Source organism: Mustela putorius, unplaced genomic scaffold (genome assembly GCF_011764305.1).
Source record: "Mustela putorius furo isolate JIRA1106 unplaced genomic scaffold, ASM1176430v1.1 tig00000832_pilon_pilon_pilon, whole genome shotgun sequence".
NCBI classification, from domain to species: domain Eukaryota; kingdom Metazoa; phylum Chordata; class Mammalia; order Carnivora; family Mustelidae; genus Mustela; species Mustela putorius.
The window spans coordinates 2,004,679-2,016,967 of record NW_025421491.1 but is presented as its reverse complement, the minus strand read 5'-3'; the positions used below and the strand labels follow the sequence as shown (position 1 = coordinate 2,016,967).

Genomic DNA, 12,289 nt, shown 5'->3' with positions numbered 1-12,289 from the left:
CGTGTGAGTGTGAGGGGCAGAGGAGAGGGGGGGAGGGGGGGAGAGAGAGAGAAAAAGAGAGAGAGAGAGAGAGAGCGAGCGCCCAACGCGGGGCTCGATCTCACAACCCTGAGATCAAGACCTGAACCAAAAACCAAGAGTCAAACGCGTAACCGAAGGCGCCACATAGATGCTCCAACACAGAAGCATTTTTTTTTAAGATTGTAGTTATTTATTTGACACACAGAGATCACAAGCAGACAGAGAGGCAGACAGAGAGAGGAAGGGAAGCAGGTTCCCTGCTAAGCGGAGAGCCCGATATGGGACTTGATCCCAGGACCCTGAGATCATGACCTGAGCCAAAGGCAGAGGCTTTAACCCACTGAGCCATCCAGGAAGCCCCACATAAGCATTTTAATCCTAAAGGCCGCGGCCAATTCCTTAGAGTTCCTGATCTTTTAAAGTACATGTGAAGACACCTGAATGTGTCTATGTATCCGTATGTTTTGCCAATAAATAATAAAAAGCTTAGAACGAGTGTCAGCCATGGTTCCACTTTAAGAGTCAACAGGTTTAGGGGCTCCTGGGTGACTCAGTGGGATAAAGCCTCTGCCTTCGACTCGGGTCATGATCTCAGGGTCCTGGGATTGAGCCCCACATCGGGCTCTCTGTTCAGCGGGGAGCCTGCTTTCCCCTCTCTCTCTGCCTGCCTCTCTGCCTACTTGTGATCTCTGTCTGTCAAATGAATAAATAAAATCTTTAAAAAAAATCAACAGGTTCAAGTTTAAGAGAAGGAAAAGAATGATGGTGGCAGAACTGCGTGTAAGACAAGCAAAACTGTCTCCTCACACCCACAAGGAGGACCCTTCTCTATTCTACGTATCAAAAGCCTGCAAATATAAATTGACAGGCATATTCCCAACAACACATTTTTTGGTGAGGCTCGTTTCTGCCAACAGAAAAGCAATCAAGTTAAAAGCCTCAGGAGAGGTTTCCTAAAGGAAATGGCCCCAACCTTCAAGAATTACAGCACCTAATGCATCACTCCGACGGGCCTGTTATATTAATAGCATTTTTAGTAGCAGGATTCTTTCCAGCCGGCCAAGGTAGGAAAGAAGCCATTTTTATCTTCAGAACTAGAATTTAGAGATGAATGCCAAATCTCCTAAATCCTACCAAGAGAAATTCTCAGGGGGTCACCTAAACAGAGTCGGCAGGAAGTCTGAAGCAAGTCAAGAAAAATCAGTTGCTGGGGACCTGCTGAAATAGCCCTTAATTTGAAAACTTTTCCTGAAAGGTTGGTGAGAACCACAAGGGCTCGTGTGGCGTTGGTGGGGGGATGCAGAAGTTAACAGAAGCATGAAAAATTAAAATTGCTCGTGGATGGGGCGCCTGGGTGGCTCAGTGGGATAAAGCCTCTGCCTTTGGCTCCGGTCATGATTCCAGGGTCCTGGGATCGAGCCACGCATTGGGCTCTCTGCTCAGCGGGGAGTCTGCTTCCTCCTCTCTCTCTCTCTGCCTGCCTCTCTGCCTACTTGTGATCTCTGTCTGTCAAATAAATAAATAAAATCTTTTTAAAAATAAAAATAAATAAATAAAATTGCTCGTGGCATTCAACTGACACAATCTCCTCTTTCTGGGACAACCTCTGCCCCACGGGAATGTTGTGCCCCTCCAGAACATGGGCGAACTGGAAGTTCTAATCCTCTGCCTGTACAAAAAGGTAAAATGCTAGCTTTTACCCAGTTTGTAATTTACATCCACACCCGGTCGGTCCCCGTGAGTCAGGAAGGAACTTCAGGGTAGAAAGCAGCTTTCAGTTCCTCAGTAGCCTCTACGGAGGCTAGCAGTGCTCAACTCCAGACAGGAGATAGTCAGCAGTCATGTATTTTAGGAACAAAGCAGAAGGTGAGTGATCAGTAGTACCTCACCAACGCGATCATCACACTGTCGCAAGGTGAGAAAACAGAGATCAAGGTCAGACTGAAATGCAAAAACCAGGACAGAAATGAAAAAGAAGAAAAAAAAAAAAAGAAATTACAAAGAAGAGCATCAAAATAAGAGTACTCAGCCTCTAGCCGGAAACTGTCTCCAGTTTTAAACTCATTAAAACTATCACTTCCTGATGCAGCATGATAGTGGTTCCAAATAAGTTGCATTTTCAGGGAACACTCAGCAGGAGGGGGATTAGGCAAGAGGTATTGGGCAAAATTTTATCACAAGAACAACCCTCAGTATTTAGACCTCAAATCTGGCTTCTCATACTTTCTTTTCAAAGGTCTAAGTTCTGGCTACCTGAGCCAGGTAGGGCCCTGAGTCTGCCCCAGGGCCTTTGCCCGTGCTCTTCTTTCTGCCTGCAACCATCCTTCACTACCTCACTCACATTCCAGTTGGTTCTGACTTTGACTCAAATACTGTCTTCTCAGGGTGACCTTCCCTGACCTCTATCCAAAATGACAGCCCCCCCCCACCAACAGAGCTCAATCCTTACCCCTGACTCCCCATGGAGCTGGGAGCTGGGAGCCCGATGCGGGACTCGATCCCGGAACTCCGGGATTATGACCTGAGCCGAAGGCAGTCATCCAACCAACTGAGCCACCCAGGCGTCCCTCCTCAGCCTTTATCACAACCATAACACAAAATATATTTCACTTACTTAACTTTTTTATTCTCTGTCTTTCCCCACCAGAACATAAGCTTCAGGAGGGCTAAAAGTTCTGCTTGTCTTATTTACTGCTGTATCCTCAGTGCCTAGAACACCGCCTGAAAGGTAAAAGGTGCTCGGCGGCAGAACACTGAACGAGTGAATGACAAACTAAACTTTAACTTAGAATGTAGAAATTCATACAACCACAATAAAAAGGAGGTGAGAATGGGGTCACGACACAAATTAGGAACAAGACCACAGTGTGGACTAGAGAAAACCACAGCGTCAGACTTAACTATGCTAGCCCCTTCTATCAGATGTCTCGAGGACACAGCGGTCATCAATGTGCCCGTCACTGGGGCTCCCTGCCACCCGAAGGTCCCTCATCCCAGACCACTCGCCCCTGCCCCACTCTGCTCCTCACCCCCAATTACCTGGCCAAAGATTGAAGGCCTTGCTTTTGCCTCATTTCACTTCTTGCCCTCAATTCTTCCCTGCCTCCTCTCTTGAGAGCTGTCCCTACAGAATTCAGAGTTCAGAGCATACCCCTCCCCATTGTGCAGATGGACTCGGCCTCAGAGACCCAGACAAAATGGAGGCAAGGAAGACATGGTGGCATGGTGGCATGCTGAGTAGGGGGTCACCTGCCAGTGGTGTGGGGTCAGAAAATCTAGAGTCTTGGGGCCAGAACTCAAGGACACTAGAGGCAGTGTGGCTTTTTCTACCACTACCACCATGACCTTTCCCGTAAAGCAATGAGTTAAACTTTTCAGGTAATCCTAGTACATTCCTTGAAATCCACCAAGTTAAATACACAGCGAGTAAGTGAAAAAGTATCTTAAGGAAACTGATCAATAAGAACAGCCATTAGGTTGTACATTATCTGTACAATGTCTTGTGAATCTCTAATTATTTCAAAATTTAAAAAGCAAAGCCTTAAATACTTGAAATAGTCTGATTAAACGGAAATTCTCTTTAAAAGTGAGAATTTTTCAGGGCCGCCTGGGTGGCTCAGGCAGTTCAGTGTCCAACTCTTGATTCTGAATCAGGCCGTGATCTCAGGGTGGTGAGACTGAGCTCGCGTTGAGTTCCTTGCTGGGCATGAAGCCTGCTTAAGATTCTCTCTCTCTCTCTCCTTCTGCACCCCTCTCCACTCACACACTTGCTCTCTCTTTCAAAAAAATAAAAGTGAGAGTTCTTCAAAATGAGACATTTTAAAATCTGTTTTTATAGCTGAAAGCCATCTAAAACTTTCTAATATAGTCTCAACAAATCAGGCAATAAAAAATAAGCGTGCTATCAGGGCACCTGGGTGGCTCAGTTGGCTAAGCATCCAACTCTTGATTTCAGCTCAGGTCATGATCTCCGGGTGGTGGATCGAGCCCCACATCAGGCTCCCGGCTCTACAGGGAGTCTGTTGGGAGATTCTCTCTCCGCCTCTTCCTCTGCCCCTCCCCCTAGTCTCCCTCTAATACATAAATAAATCTTAAAAAAAATACATATGCATTGAGCATCACTTAGCCTCTCTATCAGGAAACACAAAGTAAGCACAGACCAGTGGTCCAAAGGGAGGTTAAACAGTGAGGTAGAGCTGATTAACTGGGGCGGCGCTTCTGTCTCCGTAAAGTAAGGAACAAAACGGAACTCGGCACTAAGACTGATCTTTCTCTGACTGATAAAAGACTGAAGAACTTGGGGCCGAAGAAAATGGCAACTGCCCAAAGATTCCAAAGTGCAAGCACAAGCATGCTGTGTGGGGAAGTCAAAACCGGAAGAAGCTGCTCGTGCAAGAGTGAGTTTCCCGGTTCCTCTCTCCCAGTCTTATGCGGAAGTACACTTCTGACACAGGTGAGCAAAAATTCCCAAGATGCACCCCATTGTTCTGGCCAAAGAACCAAGAAGAGTGGCCCCTGCCAAGCAAGGAATGAGGGGGGTCACAGAGGAAAGAGAGCTGGAGAAGCCAATCCACCAGAGCTGTGTACAAATCCATACAAGTCCCGGGCTCACCCGCCTCAGATGCCCAATCTCAGACCGACCCAAGCAAGACCGTAAAGGCCCTGGGAGCTGAGTTACTACATAAAACCACTGCCCACCTCCCAGACTGCCAAGCAAGTGGCCTATGTGTAGGACCTGGCTGGGTCAACTGCCTGCTAAAGCAGCAAAAAAGGAAAACCATTGTTTTCCAGATGATTTTAACAGGAACTCAAGTCTCCCAATATGACACTTAAAATGTCCACAATGTGTTCCAAAGAACCCAGAAATTCTAACCAGCTCTCGGGGGAAAGGCAATCCATAGACGTCGATCCTAAAGTGACCCAGATGTTGGAGTAGCAAAGACTTCTAAATGATTGAATCACATGATTGAAACTGCAGGCCAATATATTCTGGGGCTCACATGCTAGGAAATGTACACAGAACACACCCAAATTCATCAATGAAGTGGGAAAAAAAATTCTTCAATATTAAAATTTTTTTTCTCTGTGTTCCCGAGGTGGCTCAGCTGGTTAAGCATCTGACTTTTGATTTTGGCTCAGGTCATGGTCTCAAGGTCATGAGAAAGACCCCATGTCCAGTTCTGCACTGGACATGGAGCCTGCTTAAGATTCTCTCTCTCTTCTCTCTACCTCTGCCCCTTTCCTGCCGCACACAAGTGCACTCTCTCTAAGAAAAAAAAAAAAAGTAAAAAAAAGTAAAAGTAAAAGTAAAATTTAGAAATTCCCTCTCCAAAAACTAAAATAAAATAAAGCCACTACTCTAACTATGCTCCCCGAGTAAAGGTAAGCACTCTTGAAATAAATGAAAAGCTTAACTGTTCACAATGTCTATATAAAATCATTATGAACATCAATGATTATACAGGAGTAGAGAAACAGAACACAAATAAAAAAGAAAGGCAAGACCTGGACGACCCAACACAAATCATGCAAACTGTGTCTCTCATCACACTGTTACGTTTTCTCTGTATTACATGAGAAAACTTTCTAGTTCATAGAAAACCACCCCATGGCCAAGGTCTCTGGGCAGAGAGGAACAAACAAAAATACTCCTGTAACTTCAGACTGTTCAGAGGGAAAACAGCGACAGAAAGAAGAAGATACATAGGAACTAGAAATAACCTCATCACCTTGAGAACTAAGGAGCCTATACTATTTTTTATGGTCCGGAAGTTGGATTTCCTCGATGAGACCAGCAGTTCAAGCAGTCCCCAAACAGAGACAAGAGTGACACACACTTTCCCTAGTCTTCCCATTCTTTGTGATCCAAGCCCAGCCTTGTGGGTCAGCCTGCTAAGGCTTGCCCTGTTCAGAAATACATAATCAAAAAAGATCATTCTACTGTAGGACCAAACATCCGTGGAGCAAAACTCTTCTTACTCTCAGAAGTAAAAACTTCTATTTGAGGGATGGCTGGGTGGCTCAGTGGTTAAGCATCTGCCTTTGGCTGTCATGATCTCGGGGTCCTGGGATGGAGTCCCACATCAGGCTCGCTGCTCACCGAGGAACCTGCTTCTCCCCCTGCCTGCTCTGCCTGCCAGTCCCCCTGCTTGTGCTCGCTCTCTCTCTGACAAATAAATAAAAACTCAAAAAACAAAAAAATAAAAAACAACACTTCTATTTGAGGTGCACAACCAAGAAAATGGTTTTGAGCAGGTTAAAATTTTAAGAATATTAATAATATGTTCACTTTCTCTCTCTCTCTCTCTCTCTCTCTCTCTCTCTCTAACACACACACACACACATGCACACACACGTGCTAGACCTGTATAATAATTTTAAAAGCAATCATTCTGGATAGAGCGATTGTGGGTAATTTCAATTTTTCAAAACTTACACTTTTGGCGGGGGGGGGGGTATTTTCTAAAGTTTCTGCACTGAACCTGTAATTGATTTTAAGGAAAGGAAAATAAATAAAACATGTTAACATGCTTTAAGTCCCTGGGTTTTTTGGATAATTGAAGAGAGTGAGGATGTGGGCACTGGGCTGACAGCTACAACAAACGACACCAAACCCAAACTCGTAACAGATGGCTGGGAAAAATTACCTAAGGTAAAGAAAATACTATCTAGCTTGGATTTAATCATGCTTTCTCAACAGCACTTTGCTTGACCTCCTTACATGGCGTCTGCTGCGTGGTTATTTGCACAGTGACACACTTGTCTTGCTTCGTATGGACCCCCTTCCCACCTTATTATAATGGCCTAGTGGCAGGGACCCTGCTGTACCCACCCCTGTCTTGGTCACCTAAATACATAGATCTCCTCAGCGGGAGTGTTCCCCATGCAGACTCCCTTAAAACGAGGGCTCTTTAAATACATAAAACATCAGAGCTCATTAGTGGGCCCAAAATGACCCAATTCATATCACATTCAAGACAAAAGTGAACTCCCAAAACAAGGTTCCTCAGTCACTGGTGAGGACCTTGCAAAATCCAAGCATAAGGCATTTAATGATGCACAGAAATTGTAATTATTAATAATGTGATTTTTCACTCCCCTGAGGTATTTAAAAACTTATTAAAATAAACATAATGATCGCCCTTCTATGACTTGAAAACAGACCTCCAAATTTGCAGGAGAAAGGATGAAATGTATTTATTTCAAAGTTAAATTTGAAGCGAAAATCACAAGACAACAGATTGCAAATTTAAAATTAGCTTCTAGTGGGAGGTCTTGGTTTCAAGCCTGTTTTTTCTCTACTGGAGGCTGAGCCTGAAGACAGGGGTGGGGTAGGGGGTGGGGGGGGGGAGCTAAGATTAAACTGAGACAAAGTTCTGAAAGTTTTTGCTAAATCTTTACAAACCCATGAGAAGTGTTTTGCCAAGTCACACGCAAACACCCCTAACACAAGAGACTAAACAGTAAAGTTTTGCAACAAATAAAAGATGATCTTTGATTTAGAAAGATTATTATTTTGACTGTATTTATTTTGCTTTTTAGAGATCACCCAAACCAGAAACAAAATATATCATTGTTTTGAAGTTCAGATTTGCAGCTAGGTTAGTCTTTTTCAAAATAATCCAATAAAAAGATGGCAAAGCTCAGGGATAAATTTAAAAGACCCTGAGGGCAATTCACAAGGGAGAGAAAAGATCTCATAGGTACCGGCTTCTTCTTTTCTTTTCTTTTCTTTTTTTTAAGTTTGAATGCTAATGCTTTTGAATTCTTAGCTGGGTGTAACGCTAATCCAAAGAAGTGGTTCCAAATTCTTTTTCCCACGAGCTACATGCAACCCAACAATTCCAATTACACTAAAACGTATCAGTCCCACCACTTTGGAAGCGTTTCCATTGATTCATGCGGATGTATATGGGCTCAAAACGACTCATACAAACCTACCTTACAAGGCAACAGTGGTTCCCAGCCCAACTTGCCCCAAGAGCACTGTGGCATTTAGATACTGAGATGGGAAACGGCGTCAGGATGAACAGCGGCAGGGACTGGGGAAAGGGTCAGCACCTGCCCCTCGGGGAGGCCATCATCGTCTCCTGTGAGTGTCTGAGGATGTGCCGAAAACCTGCAAAGGACGGAAAAGAGAAAGGAAGTGGTCAGCCAGAACACAGAACACGGGCCTTTTCCAAGGAGCCCATTCTCCTTAATTCTCTGACATCCGTTCTGTGTGTGATACCAAGCCCCAAATCTAACAGCACAATCTTCAGCTCCAGGTAGAGAGTGCAGACATAATCAGATCCCTAAATAAATACAAGCATAGCCCTATTTACGGTAAGAACCAGTCCTACAGACCAAATTATCATTTCCCCCTATTTCTATGGAGAAAAGTAGCAGCTAACAGAAACGGGTTGCTGTGGAATGGTTCCCATGGCTCCCTCTTCATCTTCAAAAGGTCTCAACGAACAGAGATAATCAATAAAAGGAAACAAGGGAGTCTTGGTTGTTATCCAAACAGCTACATTTATGACGAAAGTTGAAGAAAACGTCAAAAGACGGTGAGACAAAACAAAACAAAAAAACGCAAAACACACTGAGTTCATCGCATACACGTTCACAGCTGGCCAGACATCAAATTCAGAGGCAAGTTGTGAAGAATATGTACAGAAAAGAACTTAGTGAGATACCTAAACTGCTTTTTAGCACAGAAGATACATGGACAAGGACGGCTCCAGGAACAAGCAGTGTTTAAAAAAAAAAAAAATGATTAAAAAAAATGATATCAGGGGCGCCTGGGTGGCTCAGAGGGGTAAGCCGCTGCCTTCGGCTCAGGTCATGATCTCAGGGTCCTGGGATCGAGTCCCGCGTCAGGCTCTCTGCTCGGCGGGGAGCCTGCTTCCCTCTCTCTCTCTCTACCTCCCTCTCTGTCTACTTGTAATCTCTCTCTGTCAAATAAATAAATAAAATCTTTTTTAAAAATGATATAAAAATGGCATTTTTTTAAAGGGGGGAAAAAAGCCTGCATTCTGAGATGAAACTGCAAATACTAAGGAAGAAAGACAGACTGGGGGTCCCGTAGGGAGTGGGTACTGCACCTTATCGCCCTCCTCCCGGACATCCCTCTGTGGGGCTGCCCACTGCCGCCACCCACTGCTGCTGGTTCCAGCAAGGTGTGAGCCTGGGGTGCCCAACGCTTTGAGCAGGAACCCAGAGAAAACTGCCTACTTTGTGGAAGGCAGCCCCACAGAAGCAGTCAATAAATAAATGCACACATCCACAGAGAACAGAACAATCAGAGAAGTTGCGATTCTTCCTTATCTCAGAAAACGTACTATTTAACCTGAAGTGGGTGACTCACGCTTTGCAAGGAAGGGAGCCCGCGTCCTCAGCCATACCCCATTATTACCCTACAATACGTGCCCTTTCCATAATTCCCCCATTGCTAGCTTGTTCTCTCTCTTTTCCTAGGCATCCTCCTGAAGCTGTTCTCTGCGAATTTTCAAATTTTCAAAGCAGTTCCTGAATTGCCTAGGAACTGGCAGAAATTAATAAGCAACAGCCCATTTATATTGAAATGGACTCATTACGGTGCCAGCTGCCAATAATTTGCAAGGCTGGATTCTTGCTGGCAAATGGGGGCCCGCGGGCAGCTGCCCTTCCACCTGCTCCCCAGAAGCTGATAATGCATTTTCTTATACTTTAAAAGAAGGACATATTCTACCTTCCAGAACTATCATTTTTCTCCATCTTCAGCCTTCTAATTCCTGAGCGGAAGAACGATATGGGGAAGAGGATGAGAGTTACAGGGCATTTTTTTTTTTTTTAAATAAAACACTGCAGGAAAACAAAATTGAGTTGGTAGAATTTTTGTTTGATATGGGTGGGGGGAAAAAAAAATGTTCCCTGTGACCCCAGCCGTGGAATTGACCTGTGACGTGGATGAATGAAGAGGCTCATGGATTTTTGCAATCTGCAGACAGGCTGCAAGTGCAATGTGCCAAGCAGTACTCGTTTTGCCCGGAGTGGTTGACTCCACCATGGCTCCTGAGAACAATTAGCAGACTCTGAGTTTTCTTCAAGAACTGCAAAGAATTCAGGTTCAATGGAAGGCAGCTATGCACCAAGTTCATGGCTGGGGGTTGGAGCCTCAGTCTTAATACTTGCATGAGGTCAAATCTTGGCCTCCCCACTCACTTGGGTGATCTGGGGGCAAACTCTCCATATCGCCCCTCTGCCACAGAACAGCTCCTAAACCACTGGGTTACCATGAGCACTCAAGACCATCTGTGTTACATGATTAGCTTCGCGCCTACCACGCCGTCAGTTTGCAATAAACGTTAGCTACGATTCCACCATTACTGGGCATTTGTAAACTGTAAGAAGTTACACCATAGGAGGCCACTGTTCCTGGGACTTCCTACAAACAGGGTGCCTAACTCAATGAAAGTGGGTCCGTGTTATAAGTGGGATGACACGAGTCACCTTAAATTTGTTGCGGGGCAACAAGGGAGTTGACTCACACAGCTGGAAGATCGGATCTAGCCAACTCGTCATGGCACAACACCAGTGACGTGGTCACACGGCCAACACCAGTGTGATGCAATCCGACAACAGCAGCGGCCAGCTTATGTTACACTCATGGGGCATGAACGCTGACTGCACCGTGTTTTCCAGTCTCATTCTGATTCACCGTCAACTCCTACAGCCCATCTCTGGGTCAGGTGTCAAGCAGTTTTCACAGGGAAATGTGAGGGCTGGAAGTGGGGGAAGGAATTTCCAAAACTCATCTCTGGCTTCATAGACTTGACAAAATGGACAAGGCGGAGGGGTTCCACGGCCCCAACCTTCCAGTCTGAGGTGAGCTGACAATCTGACAGAGGTCCTAAAAAAATCTCCCAGACCAGAACTTTCTTTTTCACCTTCAAAAAACACTCCTAAGGAACATCCTGTCGTTTTTAAGTCCTTGCAAGTTCCAGAGACCAAAGTATATAGAAAAAGGGACACTGTACATGCCCTCAAAATACCCAGGCTCGTGCAGCAAGCTCTCGTACTTATGTGACCCTGGGCAAGTACAATCAACAGGAAAAATGAGGATGTAAGATTATCAACCTGACTTACCTACCGAGAAAGACTGTTAAAAGACAGAAAATCAACACGAACCATTACACAAACTATAAAATGCTACCTAAGTATGTTAACTCTTAACTCTGTTCATTATGACTTCACTGCCCAAAACTGTTCCACAGTTAGTGACATAATGAGAATTAGTGAAATAATGAAATAATGAGAATAAGTTTCCCCTTACCATGAACCTTAAAAATGAGTAGCAGAGAGAAGGGGGTTATAGAGGTCTTGGGCCAAAATCCTGAACAAGTCAGAATCCTGAATGCTTATTTTAAAAGTAATAAGCACCAAAAAAAATTTAGTTTTCACTATTCATACTTAAGTCTAAAAATCTGTATTGGATGGATGGATCAGTCTAGGGTATTGAAAAATTTTACATGATTCAAAAATTAAAGAAAATTCACTGGTCATCTTTTTTTACATTTTTTTAAAACTATTTATTCAACAAAGGACTCAGTAGTGAGGGACTTTCAAATATATCCAATCTAGGGGCACCTGGGTAGATCAGCCACCTGAGTGTCCGACTCTTGGTTTTGGCTCACGTCATAATCTCAGGGTCATGAGATTAAGCTCCACATCAGGCTCCATGCTCCCTCCCTCTCTCTCTGCCCCTCCCCCTGCTCGTGCGTGCATACTCTTTCGCTCTAAAATAAATAAAATCTTAAAAAAAAAAAAAGAAGAAGATACATAATCTAAAATAGAAGAAATTACTAACCCCCCAAAACCCAAAAGAAACCCAAAGGATAGAGGGAATAAGGGTAACCATCATACCCTATCAAGCTATGCAGCCAGTTCTATTTATAGTAAGCTTTATAACAGCCAACTCAAACTGAGAAAACATGGCAGTTGTAAAATTCACAATTCCTAATCAAATGGTCAGAAGAAGGATGAATGTTCTTGGTACCAAGACCGAACAGAAATTTCCACAGTGGTTCTCCGAGGTCACTGTGATGATAAGCAATGCTCTGGGCCATCTCCTTCCACATGGGCTCAGTGACACACTTCACAGCAATGTGTCTTCTTGAGGAATGATTAAAAAAGAAAACCATAACTCGGTAACAGAAGTTCTGAAGAAGTAGAATACTACTTAAGAGTAGAGAGGCTGCATAACCCTCCAGGAAATTGTCCTTAATCCCTGTTTGCTCTCCGGAGT

General features: G+C 44.3%; 1 protein-coding gene across 10 annotated transcripts in view; it reads right to left on the bottom strand.

The window, feature by feature from the left end:
• Positions 1 to 12,289, bottom strand: part of TIAM1 (TIAM Rac1 associated GEF 1) — a 381,203-nt gene that overhangs the window by 135,460 nt on the left and 233,454 nt on the right. For all 10 annotated transcript variants that reach the window (XR_006608160.1, XM_045085165.1, XM_045085166.1 and 7 more), the window contains one exon: positions 7,963 to 8,140. The gene's annotated coding sequence lies outside the window, so the exon portion shown is untranslated. The remainder of the gene's footprint in view (positions 1 to 7,962; positions 8,141 to 12,289) is intronic.